General features: G+C 35.9%; 1 protein-coding gene and 1 pseudogene across 2 annotated transcripts in view; both read left to right on the top strand.

Annotated features, from left to right (window-relative positions):
- The window catches only part of GPR149 (G protein-coupled receptor 149), an 85,246-nt gene that overhangs the window by 60,007 nt on the left and 5,252 nt on the right, over nt 1-19,987 (top strand). The window lies entirely within an intron of this gene.
- On the top strand, nt 3,568-4,990 carry LOC112619051 (annotated as a pseudogene). The gene has a single exon (XR_003118160.1). The product of XR_003118160.1 is annotated as an ATP-dependent RNA helicase DDX50 pseudogene (transcript).

Raw genomic sequence — 19,987 nt, forward strand, 5'->3', positions numbered from 1 at the left:
AGTTAACACTGCATTATATATACAAACATGCACACGCAAATATATAAGACATGTACATATCTGTATATACCCATATCTACAGGATATTACGTGGTCTCTTACCTGTATTCAAGCTTAATAACTGTTTCCTATTGAAAGAGGATATAAATTAGAAGTATATGCGCTTCATTAAATCATCCTTATAGGTTTTGTTCTAGTTCACAAAGGTCTATGAAACACATAAACATTGGTTTATAATCTGCTTTCTTTTCTTTCTTGTTATATCTTCCCACCTCAGACATTTTCATTACAGGCTGTGTAGTGGCTTAGATTTCATATGTTTTGGAAGGATACAAATATTCCCTCAACAACAATGCTTTATTGATAAATAAAGTTTCTTTTGAAGTGTCTTGGATCCACAATTTCTTTGGGGAAGTTTTTAAAGAAGGTTTTGTGATTTTAATTTTTTTCAGAAGAGATTTTATACTTAGATATTTTTCAAGGAAAAAGGTGCTTTCATTGAGGGTACTTTGCCAAAATAGTCACAGAATTTTAGAATAGGAAGAGATAAGAGATACATTGGGGTTTATTTAGCCCAATTCTTTATAGATAATGAAACAAAGATCTTTTATGAATACACTCCTTGTTTATACAGGGTCATACAGCTATTTAGTGGCAGAACAAGTGCTGTCTTTCATGGTCTCCTGAATGTCAGTAAAATGCTTTTTTTTTTTTTTTTTTTTGAGACAAAGTCTTGCTCTGTCACCCAGGCTGGAGTGCAGTGGTGCTCACTGCAACCTCAGCCTCCAGGGTTCAAACTATTCTCGTGCCTCAGCCTCCCAAATTGCTGGGATTAGAAGCATATACCACCATACTCAGCTAATTTTTTTGTAATTTTTGTAGAGATGAGGTTTCTCCATATTGGCCAGGCTGGTTTCGAACTCCTGGCCTTAAGTGATCTGCCTGCCTCAACCTCCCAAAGTGCTGGGATTGGAGACATGAGGTACCTTGCTTGGCCAAAATGCTCTTTTCTTAAGAATACTTCATTGAGGAATATGTTACACAGCCTTTGATATAGTTTGATTATGTGTCCCCACCCAAATCTCACCTTGAATTATAATCCCCATGTGTGAAGGGAGGGACCAGGTGGAGGTAATTGAATCATGGGAGTGGATTCCCCCATGTTGTTCTTATGATAATGAGTGAGTTCCCACAAGATCTAATAATTTTATAAGCATCTGGCATTTCCCTTGCTCTCACTCATTTCTCTTGCCTGTTGCCATGTAAGATGTTGCCTGTTTCACCTTCTGTCATGATTGTAAGTTTCCTGAGGCATCCTATGCCGTGCAGAACTGTGAGTCAATTAAATCTCTTTTCTTTATAAATTACCCAGTCTCAAGTATGTCTTCATAGCAGTCTGAAAATGGACTAACACAGCCCATAAGTCATCCACTTCAAGGGAATAAGTCAATGATTTCTAGTAAGTTTACCAACTTGTACAAACATCACCATAAATCAGTTTTAAAACCTTTTCATCACACCAGTAAGGTCCCAAGTGCCCATTTGCTCTTATTCCCTGTCACTAGCTTCCTCTGCCCTAGGACACTGCCTAGTGTATTTGCCTCTGTAAATTTGCTTTTTAGTTTGATGCTCTTTGTACCACAATATGATGTTTGATAAAAGTATTCTTGCCTTCCCCACTTATATGAATATCATCAATGTAAACTTTAACACCTTTTCTGGAGTATAGCAATCTTACAAAAACATTGTATTTATCCTTTTAAACGGTCTTACAAAGGAAAATATATCATTTCTGACCTAATTCCGGTTAATTACGTATGAGAAATTTTTTTCTTGCAAATATTTTTGTGCGGTATTTCTAACATCCAGTCAAATGAGTGCTTATCATTAAGATATAAAAAATTATTTCATTTCTTAGGATTCATTTATTCTTGATGAAATTTTATTTTCTTGTAAACTGGAATCAGTGTATGCTTACTTTCAAGCTAGTTTATCCTCTTTTATTTTGTTAGAAAAACAGAAATAATGGATAAAATATGGAAATAAATTTGGATACACATCATATCTGATTTGAAATGCCATTTTAGGAGATAAAACTAGAGATTTCATTTCTATTAGAACTGAGAATGGAGAACCCTGTCTAATAATTTAAAGAGCAACAACACACTTAAATCCAAAATTCCCTAAGGATTTTTTGTAGCCTGTGATGATTGTACACACGGATTCACACAGGGCTAAAAAGTATGAATTCAAAATACGAGAATACAAATTCCCATAATAAGAAATAAAGTGGAGAGGCATGGTGTCTCACACCTGTAATTCCAGCACTTTGGGAGCCCAAGGCAGGCAGATCACAAGGTCAGTAGTGAGATCAGCCTGACCAGTGTGCTGAAACCCCATCTCTACTAAAAACACAAAAATTAGCTCGGCCTGGTGGCACACACCTGTAATCCCAGCTACACAGGAGGCTGAGGCAGGAGAACCGCCTGAACCCAGGAGGCAGAGATTACAGTGAGCCAAGATCGTGCCACTGCCCTCGAGCCTGGGTGACAGAGTAAGACTCCATCTCAAAATAAATAAATAAATAGTAAATAAATAAAGTAACTTAAGTATTATGATATATTCATTTCAGAAGCTTATGTTTTGGCCATAAAATCAATGTAAAATGAGGTTTCATGCAGAAACTTGATCATTTTTCATCAGAATAGTTCATCATTTTCAATATCGGTACCATTTGAATAAAGCATTAGGCCCGGCTTCCTTCCACGCTGTTGCTGACTGCAGGTGGTTGTGGCCCCTGTGCCCAGAGGGAGGCAGTGGTGGCCAGTAATGCCTGGGAAACTCCTTGGGGGCACATTATGGAGCTGGAAATACCCTTGGAGGAGTCTGAGAGCCAGAAGAAGGAGAGGCAAAAGGCATTTATTGACCTTAATTTGTACCATACTCTTTGCTGAGCATCAAGGAGCTTAAACTAAGTAAGAAATGGTCCCTAACCTCAAGGAGCCTGTAGAGGAGTTGTGGCATCTTTCCTCCTCCCACCCCCCTGCCCTCCAAAAATAAAAAGGGGGGCAAAGGGAAAAATTCCTGAAACACTCAGAGGATCACAAGATGCTGGAAAATGCACAGATAAAATTTTTACTGGAGACATTTGACCTGGAAAAAAGAAATCAGCTGAAGCAGCTAAGGTAGCAGTATTTGAAGGCTGACATTCAACAAAAGAATGAGGCTTATTTTGTATAGCCTTAGGAAGCGGAATCTACCCCTCTGACCTTATCAATAAGAGCTCTATGGATATCACAATTTCAGATAAGGGATTATAGACCCGTACTTCCCTTATAGGGTTGTTATGAAGATTTAAACAAGATAAACTGAAAACACATTACACAGTGCTGGAGTGACAGAAGGAAGTCAAGGCACCATTATGACTCGGATGAGAAATCAAAAACAAGAGAAAATGGTGTTACAGATGACCTGGATGTTCCCAAGGCCAAAAAAGAAAAAAAAAAAAAAAAAAACTAAAATGAAAGAAAAGCTAAATGGAGACACTGAAGAAGGATTTTATAGACTTTCAGATGAATTCTCTAAATCTCATAAGAAGAAAAGATCTACCAAATGGAAATGTTGATGAATATGAAAAAAAAATCAAAGCGAATATCATCCTTAGATAGTTCTACTCATAAATCAAGTGATAATAAACTAGAGGAGACCTTAACACGTGAATAGGACGAAGGAGCCTTCTCTTATTTCTGTATTTCTGAAGAGACTATAAAGTTTCTGAAAGGTCAAGGGGTAACATATCTCTTTCCTATTCAAGTTAAGACCTTGTCCTGTATATGAAGGAAAAGATTTAATAGCTCGAGCATGGACAGGAACAGGAAAGACTTTTTTTTTTTTTTTTTTTGCCATCCCTTTGATTGAAAGACTCCAAGGAAATTAAGAAACAATTTTTAAAAAGCTGCTCACCAAAGGTACTTGTTTTGGCTCCAACTAGGGAACTGGTAAACCAAGTAGCCAAAGACTTCAAAGATAAAACTAGGAAATTCAGCATGGCATGTTTTTATGGTGAAACACCATATCAAAGCCCAATTAATCATATGCAAAATGGTATTGACATCTTGGTTGGAACCCCTGGTCATATAAAGACCGTCTGCAGAGTGGCTGATTGGATCTTTCTAAACTGCACCATGTTGTGCTTGATGAAGTGGATCAAATGTTAGATTTAGGTTTTGATGAGCAAGTTGAATATATGATTCACGAATCCTACAAAACTGATTCTGAAGACAATCCTCAGACTTTACTTTTTTCTGCAACTTGCCCACAGTGGGTATACAAAGTTGCAAAAAAAATTACATGAAATCCAGATATGAACAGGTTGACCTTGTTGGAAAAATGACTCAAAAGGCTGCAACTACTGTGGAACACTTGGTCATTCAGTGTCATTGGTCTCAGAGGCCAGCAGTTACTGGAGATGTCCTTCAAGTCTACAGTGGGTCTGAAGGGAGGGCTATTTTTTTCTGTGAGAACAAGAAGAATGTAACTGAAATGGCCATGAATCCACATATAAAACAGAATGCCCAGTGTTTACATGGGGACATTGCACAGTCACAAAGAGAAATTACACTAAAAGACTTCAGAGAAGATAGTTTTAAAGTTTTGGTGGCAACCAATGTGGCTGCCCATAGTTTGCACATTCCTGAAGTAGACCTGGTGATTCAACATTCTCCTCCTCAGGAAGTTGAGTCCTATATCCATCGCTCTGGATGCACAGGTAGAGCTGGACAGGGATTTGTATATGTTTTCATCAACCAAGAGAAAGAGGTCAACTAAGATATGTGGAACAAAAAGCAGCAATTACTTTTAAACGTGTAGGTGTTCCTTCTACAATGGATTTGGTTAAATCTAAAAGCATGGATATCATCAGGTTTCTGACTTCCGTTTCTTATGCTGCTGTTGATTTTTTCTGACCATCAGCTCAGGGACCGATAGAAGAGAAAGGGGCGCCGGGTGCGGTGGCTCACGCCTGTAATCCCAGCACTTTGGGAGGCCAAGGTGGGCGGATCACGAGGTCAGGAGATCACGAGGTCAGGCTAACACGGTGAAACCCCCTCTCTACCAAAAATACAAAAAATTAGCCACGCGTGGTGGCGGGCGCCTGCAGTCCTGTGCTCGGGAGGCTGAGGCAGGAGAATGGCGTGAACCCGGGAGGCGGAGCTTGCACTGAGCCGAGATCGGGCCACTGCACTCCAGCCTGGGCGACAGAGCGAGGGTCAGTGGATGCATTGGCTACAACTTTAGCCCACATTTCTGGTGCATCAAGCTTTGAACCACGATCTTTGATCGCCCTTGAAGACCATGACTCTGGAAAGCCTAGAGGAAATACAGGATGTCACCTGTGCCTGGAAAGAATGCAGTATCTCGGATTACCAGCATGTGTCTCCTGAAAGGAAATATAGGTGTTTGCTTTGATGTTTCTACAACTGAGTCAGAAAGGTTACAGGCAGAGTGGCATGATTCCAACTGGATACTCTCAGTGCCAGGCAAATTACCTGAAACTGAAGAATATTATGATGGAAACAACTCTAATCCCAGACAGAGGAGTGACTGGTCAAGTGGCTGGTCGGGCAGGTCAGGCGGGTCAGGTGGTCGATCTGGTGGCTGGTCAGGTAGACAGAGTCGACAAGGGAGTCACTCAGGAGGTTGAAAAGATGGTAGAAGACGAAGTGGGAATAGAAATCGATCAACAAGTGAGGGCCACAAATGGAGTTTTGATAGAGTATTTGATAGTTAATCTACCAATGTCAGCTTGCCTATTTCTGACTAGTTATGTACATTATCCACCAAAAATTAGCCCGTGATAGTTGAGGTATGTGTCTGCTATTTTCAAAGAAGTTGGTCGTATTTTTTTAAAAAAAGTATTTCACAAGAATGGTTGTAAACAAATCTACTTATCCAGTTATACCTTTGAATTAAGAAACCTTTTATTGTCTCTTTTTAGGAAAAAAAAAATAGAATATTAGATAATTAAAGACATTTGAAAAGATAAGATTTTGTTTTTTATTTTATGTAGCTATAAAGTTGGGTTTTGAGGTGTTTCTATTATACCTTCAACTGAAATTATCTCCTCTACTTCTCCAAATTGTGAACCCTATAAAATAACAAAATTTATTTATCCATTAAATTATTTGTCCCTATAATTTGAGGACTGTAAGAAGCCAGAGTGTCTGTCTTTTGCTATTCAGAGCGTGGTTCCTACACCAGCAGCTTCAGCATCATTTGAAAACTTTTAGTAAGTGCAGAATCTTAGGTTCAACCATAGACCCCATGAATCAAAATTTGCATTTGCACAAAACAAGTTTTTAATTTAATGAAATCCAATTTATCAAATATCCTTTTATGGATCATACTTTTTGTGTCAAATCTAATAACTCCTTCCTAGCCTTAGATCTCAAAGATTTGCTCCTATATTTTTCAAATAAAAATTTTAGTTTTATATTTTACATTTAAGTTTACGATTCATTTTGAGGTAATTTTTTAATAAACCATGAAACAGTTGTAGCTTATTTTATTTTATTTTTTGCATGTGGATGACTAATTGCCCTACCACTGTTAGTTGAAAAGGCTAACTTTCCTCCATTGAATTGTTTTTGTACCTTTGTAAAAAGTCAGTTGGGTATATTGGAGTGAGTCTACATTTGGATTCTCTATTCTGTTCCATTTTTTTATGTCTCTATCCCTCTAGCAACAACACAATTTTGATTATTGTAGCTATATGGAAATTAGATATCCTGATTCCTCCCATTTTACAGTCAACTCTCCATATCTGTGGGTTCCTATATACGAATTCAGCCAACTTGGGATCAAAAATATTCAACTACAAAATTGTGCCTATACTAAACACATGCAGACCAGACATTTTTTCTTGTCAGTATTCCCTAAACAATACAGTAAACAGCTATTGACATAGCATTTACATGATATTAGGTATTATAAGTAATCTAGAGATGATTTCAAAGTATATGGGAGGAGGTGCACAGATTATATACAAATACTATGCCATTTTATATAACGGACTTGAGCATCTGAAGATTTTTGCTATCCACAGGAAGTCCTGGAACCAATCCCCCACAGATACTAAAGATCAACTGTATTTATTTTTTTGAAATAATTTTGGTTATTCTGGTTCATGTACCTTTTCATTTTAATTTTAGAATGATGTTGTCTATAACTGCAAAAATATATTGCTAGGATTTTGACAGGAATTATATTAAATGTATAGATCAGTTTGTACAGAACAGATATCTTTACTGTCAAATCTTCCAGTCCATGAACACAATATGTCTCTTCATTTATTCAGATTGTCAATTAAAGTGTCAAGTAGTTTCCAGTATATTAGTCCTATACATGTTTCATAAGATTTGCACCTAAATATTTAACCTTTTTAGCAATTATAAATGGTACTGCATTTTCTATTCTAATATCCATGTGTTCATTGCTAGTACATAGAAGTACAGATGATTTTGTACATGTATCTTATATCCTGTGACCTTGCTTAGCTCAATCATTAGCTTAAGGATTTTTTGTCCATTCTTTGGGATTTTCTACATAAATCAATCATGTCATCCACAAGTTGCAACAGTTTCATTTCTTCCTTTCTGGTCTGTACAATTTTTGTTTCCTTTTCTTTTCTTTTTCTTTTTGAGACAGGGTTTCACTCTGTCACTGAGGCTGAGTACAGTGGCATGATTATGGCTCACTGCAGCCTCCAACCCCCATGCTCAAATGATCCTCCCACCTCAGCCTCCTCAGTAGCTGGGATTATAGTCACACACCACCATGCATAGCTAAATGTTTTTATTTTTTGTACAGAGAGAGGTGGAGGCTACAGTGAGCTGAGAGCATAGCACTGCACTCAGCCTGGGTGACAGTGCAAAACCCTATCTCAAATAAGTAAATAAATAAATATTGACACAGCCTTAAATTTCTGAAAGAAACCCTGCTTGATTATTGTACTTAATTCTTTTTATAGATTGCTGAATTCTATTTGCTAATATTTGTTAAGGATGTTTGCATCTATATTCATGAGTGATACTAATCTATAGTTTTATTTTTTGTACTGTCTGTAGAGTTTTATTATTAGGATAAAACTAGGTTTATAAAATGAATCAAGAAGTATTCATTCATCTTACATTTTCTGTAAGAGATTGTGCAGAATTTATATTAATCCTTACTTAAATACTTACTAGATTTCTCCAGAGAAAATACATGAGCCCAGAGAGGTTTCTTTTTGAAGGTTTTTAAACTGCGAGTTTAATTATCTTAATGGTTACAGGGATATTCAAATTATCTATTTTGCATTAGGCACATTGTAGTAGTTTGTGTTTTTCAAGGAATCAATCTACTTCATGTAAGTTGTCAAATTTAAATGTGTAAAGGTGTTTGTAATACTCCCTTATGATACTTTCGATGGCTGCAGAGCCTGCAGTGATATCCTGTTTCATTCCTAATACCGGTAATCTGTGTCTTCTCTTTGTCACTGCTGCTAGAGATTTTTCAATTTTATTGATCTGTTAAAAAAAAAAAAAAACTTTGTTTCATAAATTTCCTCTTTGTTTTTCTGTTTTCAATGTCATTGATTTCAGCTTTTATCTATTTCGTCCTTTATATTTGCTTTCAGTTTAGTTTGCCCTTCCTCTTCTAGATTATCAAGGTGGGAGGCTAGACTATTGGTTTAAGACTATCCCTCTTTTGTAATGCATGCATTTAGTGCTTTAAATTTCTCTCTCAGATCTTCCCTAGCACAAATTTCAATAGGTTGCATTTTCATTTTCTTTCACTTTTTTTTATTATTTCCCTCAAGACTCCCTTTTTAACTCTTAGATGATTTAGAAGTGTTTACTTTAGTTTCCAAGAGCTTAGAGATTGTCTTGCTATCTTCTGCTATTTATTTCTACCTTATTTCTGTTGTGGTCAGAGAACACACTGTTTAATTGTGTTTCTTTTAAATTCCTTAGGGTTTGTTTTATGACCTAGATATGGTCTATCTCAGTATATGGTTCATGGGCACTTGAAAATAATGTGTATTCTGTTGTTGTTGGATGGAGTGTCCTATAAATAAACATTTTCTATCCATAACATTTTCTACAAATGTTGATTAGATTTTATTGATTAATGGTGCTCTTCTACACTCTTGCTGATTTCTTTCTAGTTATCCTATGAATTGTTGAGAGAGAGGTATTGAAGTCTCCAACTTATTTGTAAATTTGACTATTTCTCCTTTCAGTTCTATCAGTTTTGCTTTACATATTTAACAGTTCTGTTGCTTGCTCTATACATATTTAGGATTGCTATGTCTTCTAAGTGGATTGATCACTTTATTATTATATAGTAATTTTCCCTGTCTCTGATAACTTTATTTGGTCAGAAGCCTATTTTATCTGGTATTATTATAACCACTCTCGTTTTTCCTTTGATTGATGTTTGCATGATAAATCTTCTTTTTTTACTTTCAGCCTGCTTATATTATTATATATGAAATGAATTTCTTATAGACAATATATAATTGATTTGTGTTTTTAATCCATTCTGCCAATGTCTGGCTTTTAATTGGTTTATTTAGACCATAAGAATAAACTCCTGCAGAGGAATCTGCTGTCTAATTCGGAGATAAAGATTGTAGAAATCATGTTTTATTATCTACCTCTTTCTAGTCTCAGCTATTGGCACTAGACACTAGGATTAGAAACCTTAAAAACATCTTAGATTCCTCTCTCTTACTCACCTTCCAATAATAACTAACATTTATGGAGCACTCACTATGTATGAGGCACTCCCCTAATCATTTCACGTGCATTAACTCATTTAATTGTTATATTTTGCAAATGAGACAACTGAGGCTTAGAGAAGTAAGGATTATAGAGATAGTGACTCAGGTGTATGCGACTCCACAGCAGTACTTCCCCACGACCCTCCCCAGCCTCAATAGTTTTGCCTTTGCAATATTTCTATAGCCCATCCCATGTTTGCCATTTTTGCTACCTATGGAAGTTCAGATCTTGTTTTTTCTCTCCATGTATGATTTTAAAAACCTTCTATTGGCACTCTCTTCCACCACACTCTCCTTTCTCCAATTCATCTTAGACCCTCAGTGGCATCATGGAAAGGATTTGGAATGTGAGCTGAATTTAGATCATAGTTAAAACTTTACCTTCCTGTATTACCTGGGCAAGTTAGTTAATCTCTTCATATTTAAATTTATTTGTCTGCAAAATGCAAATAATTTTACCACCCACGTGATAATATTATATATTTCACTTGTAGTAGATTTCACATGTAATATGATTTGGCAGTGTCCCCACCCAAATCTCATCTTGAACTGTAGTTCCCATAATCCCCACATGTCATGGCAGGAACCCGGTAGGAGGTAATTGAATCGTGGGGACTGTTACCCCCATGCTGCTGTTCTCGTGATAGTGAGTGGATTCTCATGAGATCTGATGATTTTTATAAGGGGCTTTTCCCCTTTGTGCTCAGCACTCCTTGCTGCCACCATGTGAAGAGGGATGTGCTTGTGTCCTCTTCCGCCATGATTGCAAGTTTCCTGAGGCCTCCCCAGTCACACTGAACTGTGAGTCAATCAAATCTCTTTCCTTTATAAATTACCTAGCCTCAGGTGTGTCTTTATTAGCAGCATGAGAACCAACTAATACAATATGTAAAATGCCAAGTGCAGTGCCAGCACATACTAGACACTTAATATATATTCATTACCTTCCCTTATTACCTCCCTATGACTCAATTATATCATCTACGAGTTCAGGATAATTACTCTTTCTATTTTATAAGGTTGTTGTGTATATTAAATAAGAAAGTACATAGAAACTGCTTAGCAAGAAGGTTGATACATGGCTGTTATTCAGCAGGATCAGTAAATATTTTGGGGGATGGATATCAATCCTAAAAATCTGTTACTCAGTTGTTAGAGTTTTCATCTTTAAAAAGAATAAGCTGGCCAGACGCTGTGGCTTCAAGGTGGGCAGATTACCTGAGGTCAGGAGTTCAAGACCAGCCTGACAAACATGACAAAACCCTGTCTCTACTGAAAATACAAAAATTTAGCCAGGCATGGTGGGGTACACCTGTAATACCAGCTACTTGGGAGGCTGAGGCATGAGAATCACTTGAAGGAGGTGGAGACTGCAGTGAGCCAAGATCATGCCACTCACTCCAGCCTAGGTGACAAAGTGACACTCTATCTCAAAAAAAGGAAAGTAAAAAGAAAAAGAGAAGAAAACAAAAACCTTAATTTGTAACTTGAACCTTTTGAGGATTAAATGTGAAATGTGTTAAAATTCTTAGCACTTTTCATGCCTCTTATAGACCCTTGATGAAGGCCCTCATTTTCTTGCCCTTGTTCTCTCTTTCCTTGAGGAATTCATGTGTTTTCTCTAATTTGTGTTCATTAAACATTTAAATGAAAATGACAGAATGACGCAAGGTATATTCTGTGAGTTGAATATGTGAAAACAGTAACCACATAGTTTTGCATATTGAATAAAAAATAAAGTCCAAAAAGTAAATTATTAAAAATCTATTTTTGTTTTTCTCACAAAGTTCTTGTTCTTCATGCTATTTTTTTTCCACTCTCAATGTCCCTATCTCTACTAACCATCTTAAATGGTCGTGTTCCACTTTAATTCCTCAATGTCTGTATTTTAAGAGGCCTAAAGTCACCCAAGTCACCTAATGATCATCTATATGAGTTTAATTGAGATTAAAATTGTCAGTCATTTGGGTTACTCATGAGTTAGTGACAGAATTCTACCTTGCAGGGCAGAAAACCTACAGCTGACTCTTAGCTAGAGCAGATTTCTTTTAAAATAACAACATGATACAAATAATAGAAAGAGCACTTAACTGAGAGTTAAGAAAACTGAGTCCTGATGCCAGTCCTGATACGACCTATGTGACCCTGGGCAAGTGTTTGATCTCTCTGGCTGTGAGTTCTTGTTTCATAAAATAAGAAATTTAAATGCCATAGTTTCTGCTAAGTGCCATGATCCTAGGTGCTATATTATGTCTTTCTAAAACTGGAATGATTCAGATTATCAACAGACTACTTCACCACCTTAGGAAAAAAATTTGCAGCAACTCTTTTTATATTAAAATTTCACCCTGAATTCACCCGGAGGCTCATAGTGAAGAAATCAAAACATTCAATGTGCCCAAGGTCAGTAAGTCTGAATCAATTATCACAGGAGATTATGAGTGCTAATGTGTTTACATGGCATGCTCTCTTCTCCTGGAGCATTTGTGTGGCTTAAAGACTGCTCTTTATTACCAAATGAAAAAGCTCCTTGCCACCTACACTCAAGAATATAGCAATAAGGGATTATCATTATTCCTGACAGCATATGCTAATTCATAGACTTTTAAACAAAAAGAAAGCAGAGACTACAAAATGAATCGTTCTATGCTCTCTGAATCTATCATTCTTTGTCATGCAATAACTTTCACATACAATTCAGTGCCATAATATTTTATTTTGATAAAAACAATCTGTTCTAATATGACCTTCTGATGTACTTGTAACTATCATCATTTATTATATAGGACTGTTTAAATATAAATGTTAAACAGCAATGTTTCAAAAAATGATCCTATTTTTGCGCGAAAAGTTAAAATATGGAATCTGGAAAGGACATGAGGTCAGTTTTGCCAATTTATGCACACTTTTGTTTATCCATTCTACAGATATTTTTGAGGGCCTGTCATATGCCAGACACTGTTATAGGTAGCAGAGAAGATAAAGATCAACAAGGGAATGTTCGCTTCCTTTGAAGAGATTATATTATATGTGGATTTGACAGAAATGGCCACATAGCCCCAGTGTCCAGAAAAAGATGGTCTGTTGTAGGACTTTTAAAAATAAGTTTTTTTCCAAATGTATTTTTGCACATGTTTGCATACAAGATTGAATTAGTTTCCTAGGGCTGCCGTAACAAATTATCACAAATCAAGATGTTTGAAAACAACAAAAATGTGTTGTCTCACATTTCTAGAGACCAGAAGTCTGAAATAGGGTGTCATGAAGACCATGCTCCCTCTGAAAGCTCTTGGGGAGGATCCTTTTTTGCCTCTCCCTAGCTTCTGGTGGCTCCAGCAATCCTTGGTGTTCCTTGGCTGGTGACAGCATAACTCCAATTGTTATCTGCATCTTCACATGACTGTCTTACCCCAGGTACATCTGCGTCCAAATTTCCCTCTTCTTATAAAGATAAGAGTCACTGCATGAGGCCCATCCTCACTCAGTATGACCTCATACAACTTGCTTACACCTGCAAAAACCCTATTTCCAAATAAGGTCATATTCACAGTTTACAGGGGGACACGACTTTGGAAGAGGATGCTATTCAACCCATTACAAACATGAACATAAACCAATATTAACAGTTTTTGTATCATATTCTACTTCTTTCAATTAATGTTCATTTTCTGTTAAGATACTATTGCCTTTTACTTTTGAAGTCTCTTTTTGAAACTGTCCTTAAACTTTCTGAATGATTTTCAAATTTGTTGGCTACATTGTGGTTTGTGATTCAAGTTGTATGGTATTTCCTTGTTTGTTGTTATTGTTTCCTGAGATGAGACTCTTTATTTGAACTTTACATTGGTGGCTTGTTGGACTCAAATGTTTATTATAGTTTTCCAGTAAAATTAGTGAGGATAATCTGACTTATTACAGACACTGGACACTTTGAGAGTGTTATATATATTTGTCTTACTAGAACCATAGGATTATTTTAATCACTTTTCCTTTTAGATAATTTTAAAATATTTCTTTCCTGTCATAAGTGCCATTCTCTACATTTTTTCTTTTTCTTTCTTTTTTTTTTTTTTTTTTTAAATGTGAATGGGAAATTAGCTATGCACCAATTGAGACTCTCATTCTAGTCAACCAAACCATTAGGGCAAATTTTTGAAATAGTGCCCTCTACCCAGCTTGTCTCTTGTCTCTTAACCTAAAAATAGAACAAACCCCAACACATACTCCAGATGATGAACCCTGCGGCTAACTACCAGCATCCAGCATCGGCAACACACTCAGTACCCTGCCCCTACATCCTGGATGCCTTTCTAGCAATATTTTGTAATCTCTGCCTCCTTCGCTACCTAATAAACTTCCTTGATCAAGAGTAATCATGATCATAAGAAGATAATTTAGAAATATAGAAATACTGAAAGTGAAATGCCAAGCCACTATTCACTCCCAGAGGAAACAATTCTTGGCGTGTAGCCTTTCAAACTTTTTTCTATGCCTGTCGTATATAGGTATGCTTGTATGTCTGTGAATCTATTTTCATTCCTATACATGTTTAATTTTCTGGGCTGATTTCTCATGATTATTTTTAACAAGAAAACTAGATTTTTAACAAGAAAACTAGATCATACTGTACAGATTGTTTTGCAATTTGCTTGCTTTTATATCTTAAAATGTATGGAAATTATTTTACCCGGGCAGAACTTACAGCCTTCCCTCAGCTGTTCAAGATAGCTTTTCAGGACATGACTGTATCACAGTTTATTTAACTATTTTCTAAATGTAGACCTTTAGACTGTTTCTAATTTGGGGCTTACAAAACTGCTGAAATAAACTAACATTATGATGTTCTGGTATTTGGAGGAACCAACTCACAGACATAGGGTCAATGGTAAGCATATGTAATTTTTATTTTATAGTCAAATACAATCAAAATGTACTCTAAAGATGGCATCAATCTTTTTATTTCTGCTGTTTTTTTTTTTTTTCTGTTTACCTTTTATGGAGGGCATTCTGAAAAGCTAAAATGACCATTGTTTTTAGTTACTTTTAAAATTATTTGTAAGGCCGGGCACAGTGGCCACAGCTGTAATCCTAGCACTTTGGGAGACTGAGGAGGATGAATCACCTGAGGTCAGGAGTTCAAGACCAGCCTGGCCAACATGGCAAAATCCTATCTCTTCTAAAAGTACAAAAATTAGCCAGTCCTGGTGGGACACCCCTGTAATCCCAGCTACTTGAGAGGCTGAGGCACAAGAATCACTTGAACTCGGGAGGTGGAGGTTTCGGTGATCTGAGATCACATGTACCACTGCACTCCAGCCTGGGTAACAGAGTGAGACTTTGTCTCAATAAATAAAATAAAATAAAATAAAATAAAATAAAATAATTGGTAAAATTGCACATATTTTTATGTGTTTACTCTCCATTTTTCTTTAATTGTTTTTTGCCCACTTCCCTTTTCCATTTTTCTGCCAGAGTGTTTATCTTACTGATTTAGAAGCATTCTCCATAGCATCACTATTCAACTTTGTTCTATATAGACTACAAATGTATTCTTCTAGGTTGCCTTTAGTCTTTCACTTTTGTTTATAGTATATATTTCTGTGTAGACATTTTAAAGTTTTTTGCAATGAAATCTGTCCACCTTTTACTTTGTGGTTTCCAGTTTTCATTCCAGATTTGGAAAGGTCGTATTCACGCAGCACTTTAAAATAATTATTAAGAATAATTTTTTTAAATGTTTGCATGTAACATCAGAAAGCTATCTAACTTAATTTTGTAATGGATAATGAATAATATGTAAAAAGTTTATTGGAATAATTTATTCTGTTTTTTGTTTGTTTCTTTTTAAAGTATAATTACCCTGCTTATTTTGAAATGCTATCTTCAGCGTATACTATATCTACTTTCTTGGCTGTATATTTTCCTTCATGGATTTACCAAATCTTGCAATGAACACCCTGTATTAATTGCTGTAGCTACATATTATACTTGGGAATCCACCTTATTGTTTGTTTCCAAGTGTTCTTGGTTATCTGCAAGCATTTACCCCTGAAACTATATCTTAAGAGAAACTTCTAAAACAAAATTTCAGTGGAACTTTTATTAATATTGTATTAAATCAGTAAACTAAAAGAAAACTGCCGTATTCGCGAGAAAGTTTTCTCATTCAGAAACATTATTCTTTCTCTCTTATTCAAGATTTCGTTTATTATTGCTGTTTTTTCTTCATAAAGTCTCACATACTTCTATAGTATTGTTGCTATTTTGGATGGTACCTTTTAAAAATTATTTTTCAACTGGCAATAACTATTGATTTCTTAATATTTTTTACCTAAAATTCAGCCACCTTGTTAAACTCCCTAATATTTTTAGATTACTTCTTTAGAATTTTCTAGGAAGATAATATTTTCATCTGTAAATTACAATAATGTTGTCTCTTCTTACTCATTATATATATGTCTTATTTTTTTCTTGATTTTTTGCACAGCTAGGACCTCTAGAACAATGTTAGACAATAATATGGATATTATCTATAAAAATTGAGCCCTGCTCTGGGAAGGATTCTCAAGTCTTCTTTTTTCTCACCCCACCTACGTTAGGCACCCCATTCCATTGTCTCATAATACCCCAGCCTGGGTCTATTTTAGCATCAAACACATGGACATGCAATTGTTCATGAGCTTGAGCATTTCTGTATTCTATGTGCTCTTAAGGTATGAAAGTCTCATTGTTGCATTGCTATGGAGTTACCGGCTAACCCAGTTCTTACTACATAATAGTGATTCAATTAGTTTGTTCTCTTAGCTTTTTTTTTTTTTTTTTTTTGAGATGGAGTCCTGCTGTGTCGCCCAGGCTGGAGTGCAGTGGTGCGATCTCGGCTCACTGCAAGCTCTGCCTCCCAGGTTCACGCCATTCTCCTGCCTCAGCCTCCCGAGTAGCTGGGACTACAGGCGCCCGCCACTATACCCGGCTAATTTTTGCAATTTTAGTAGAGATGGGGTTTCACCGTGTTAGCCAGACTGGTCTCCAACTCCTGACCTCAGGTGATCCGCCCACCTAGGCCTCCCAATCTCTTAGCTTTTAACTCTGTATTAGTCTTCACCCTACATTCCTAAGAGAGATGGAAGATTCTGTCAGCTTCCTCCTTGTATCATACAGATATTACTTCTTTTCAGTTTTACTTCTCCTTCAGTTCAAGCTCCTATTTTCTCTTACCTAGAGAAATGTTTCTCTAACTTAAATAATATACTAGTCTCTTACAAAGGAAAAAACTTTATGAATCTCGCTGTCAAATCAAGTTTTTGTGATTTTGCTTAAAGATATACAAATAAAATTGGTGTAAACTTCTTACACTTACAGTTCTTATACAAATCTAAAACCAAACCAAATTTTTACATTTACTACTTTCAAAACTAGCATAACTAAAATGACCAAATTACAGTCAGTACTGTTTTGCCAAAACTAACCTATCAATTTTGAATTAATAATATAAAGATGTACACTTAGATCTGTTTCTATATAATCTGTCTCTGTGTTTTTCCCTCGTTTTTTAGTTGTGTTAAAATACACATGAAATTTACTATCTTAACTATTTTTTTTTGTTTTTTTGAAACAGAGTCTCGCCCTGTAGCCCAGGCTGGAGTGCAATGGCGTGATCTCGGCTCACTGCAGCCTCTGTCTCCCAGGTTCAAGCGATTCTTCTGCCTCAGCCACCGAAGTAGCTGGGATACAGGCGCATGCCACTATGCCCAGCTAATTTTTGTATTTTTAGTAGAGACAGGATTTCACCATGTTGGTCAGACTGGTCTCGAACTCCCAACTCGTGATCCACACGCCTCAGCCTCCCAAAGCGCTGGGATTACAGGCGTGAGCAACCGCGCCCGGCCGTTATCTTAACTGATTTTAAGGGTAGAGTGCAGTGGTATTAAGTACATTTATATTGCTGTGCAACTATCACCACCATTCATCTCCAGAACTCTTTTCCTCTTGCAAAACAGAAACTCTACTCATTAAACAATCACTCTCCATTCCTTCTTCCCTCCAGCCCCTGGAAGCCATCATTCTACTTTCTGTCTTTATATTTTGACTACTCTAAGTACCTCATGTAACTCTAATCATACAGTATTTGGCTTTTGGTGACTAGCTTATTTCACTTAGCATAATACCTTCAAGTTTCTGTGTTGTAGCATATGTCCAAATTTTCTTTCTTATTAAGGAGAATAATATTCCATTTTATATATACAATATATATTAATATTATATGCATGATAGATAACATATAATTAATAAATAATATATTAATATTAATGTATTATTATATAACATATAATTATATATGCTATATATATACCGTATTTTGCTATCCATTTATTCATCAATGGATATGGGCTGCTTTCATATTTTACCTATTATAAATAATGCTGCTATGAACAAATATACCTTTGAGACCCGATTTTCAATTCTTTTGAGTATCTGCCCAGAACTGGAATTCCTGGATCACTTGGTAATTTTATTTTTTAATTTTTTGAGAAAATGCCATACTATTTTCCATATCAACTGTACCATTTCACATTCCCACCAAAAGTGCTCACATGTTCCAATTTCTCTATATCCTTAACAATATTTATTTTCTATTTTGATAGTAGCCATCCTAATGGGTGAGGTGGTATCTCATTATAGTTTTGACTTACTTTTGTCTAATGATTAGTGATGCTGAGCATCTTTTTATGTGCTTCTCAGCTTTTTGCATATTTTCTTTTGAGAAATGTCTATTCAAGTTTCTTGGCCATTTTTTAATTACGTTGTTTATTTTTGTTGTTGTTGTCTGTGGTTTTACCTCTATAACTCTCAAATAAACCCTACTCGTTTGAATAAGAATGTTTCACGAAATGATTTTAGTAACTTGAGACTTTGTGTGCTCTTTCAGAAAAATCAGACTTCATATATAGCCAAACTCTGGCACTATGCATTTCTCAAATGCCAATTTTAATCACCTGTCATTTGATAATTCAATAAAGCTTGTTCGTTCATTTTAAGGTAAGGTTAGCATGGGGAAGTTATTGAAATCTACATTGTATGGATGCATAAAATCAGGTGCAGAAAAATTCTTTGTTACTTTTGCTTTTGTATCAACTACTTATCAGTGAAGCAAGTTGGCACATATAATGACATAATTATGCTGTTAAAGCTCTAGCAAAAGTTTCTTTAAGATAGCCATGCCTATACTGCTGGGTACTGTCTAATAACTCATTTTTTTCATCACATTATTAAGTTTTAGAAACATTTTTTAAGCACCAGGTTTGGGTATTTTTTTAATTCTGTAATAAATTAAAATGTCAGAAAGTTCAGCTTTCAAATTAACTATGTCTCTTAGGCTGTATTTATAATTCACATTATTAAATAATAATATTATTCTTAAATTTCTAATTCACATTATTGAAAGATATTATTAAATGACAGTCAACTTTTCTGACTGAATAATGTTTCAGTCAATTTTTATTCAGAAAAAAAACAGAAGTTTCAGTCTTTGATAACAAAAATGTTTTCTCAGGATGGAAAGTTTTCAGTATAACCCTTTAACTGGTGATTTATCACTCAGAAAGCAAGGTTTTAAAATTGTAAATCTTGACCGGGCAAGATGGCTCACACCTGTAATCCCATCACTTTGGGAGGCCGAGGCAGGCAGATCACGAGGTCAGGAGTTCGAGAGCAACCTGGCCAACATAGTGAAACCCTGTCTCTACTAAAAATACAAAAACTAGCTGGGTGTGGTGGCATGCATCTGTAGTCTCAGCTACTCAGGAGGCTGAGGCAGGAGAATCACTTGAACCCAGGTGGCGGAGGTTGCAGTGAGCCGAGACGGCGCCATTGCACTCCAGCCTGAGCAAGACAGACAGAGCAAGACTCTGTCTCAAAAACAAACGAAAAAACCTGTAAATCTTTTTTTGATTTTTAAGATCAATTTCACGTGTCCCCTCTCCACAATATGAAATCTCCCTACCCACAATAGTCATTCCTTGGACCTTATAGTATTTGGTACCTATCTCTCAATTACTACATTTAGAACTAAAATTTTTATTTTGTTTCTTTACGTGACTTTCTCATCCAATCATCTGTGGGGTCTTAAGAGGTAGCATCTCCATACATCCAATGCAACCTCAGAAT

The sequence above is a fragment of the Theropithecus gelada genome, chromosome 2, assembly GCF_003255815.1.
Source record: "Theropithecus gelada isolate Dixy chromosome 2, Tgel_1.0, whole genome shotgun sequence".
Classification (NCBI taxonomy): domain Eukaryota; kingdom Metazoa; phylum Chordata; class Mammalia; order Primates; family Cercopithecidae; genus Theropithecus; species Theropithecus gelada.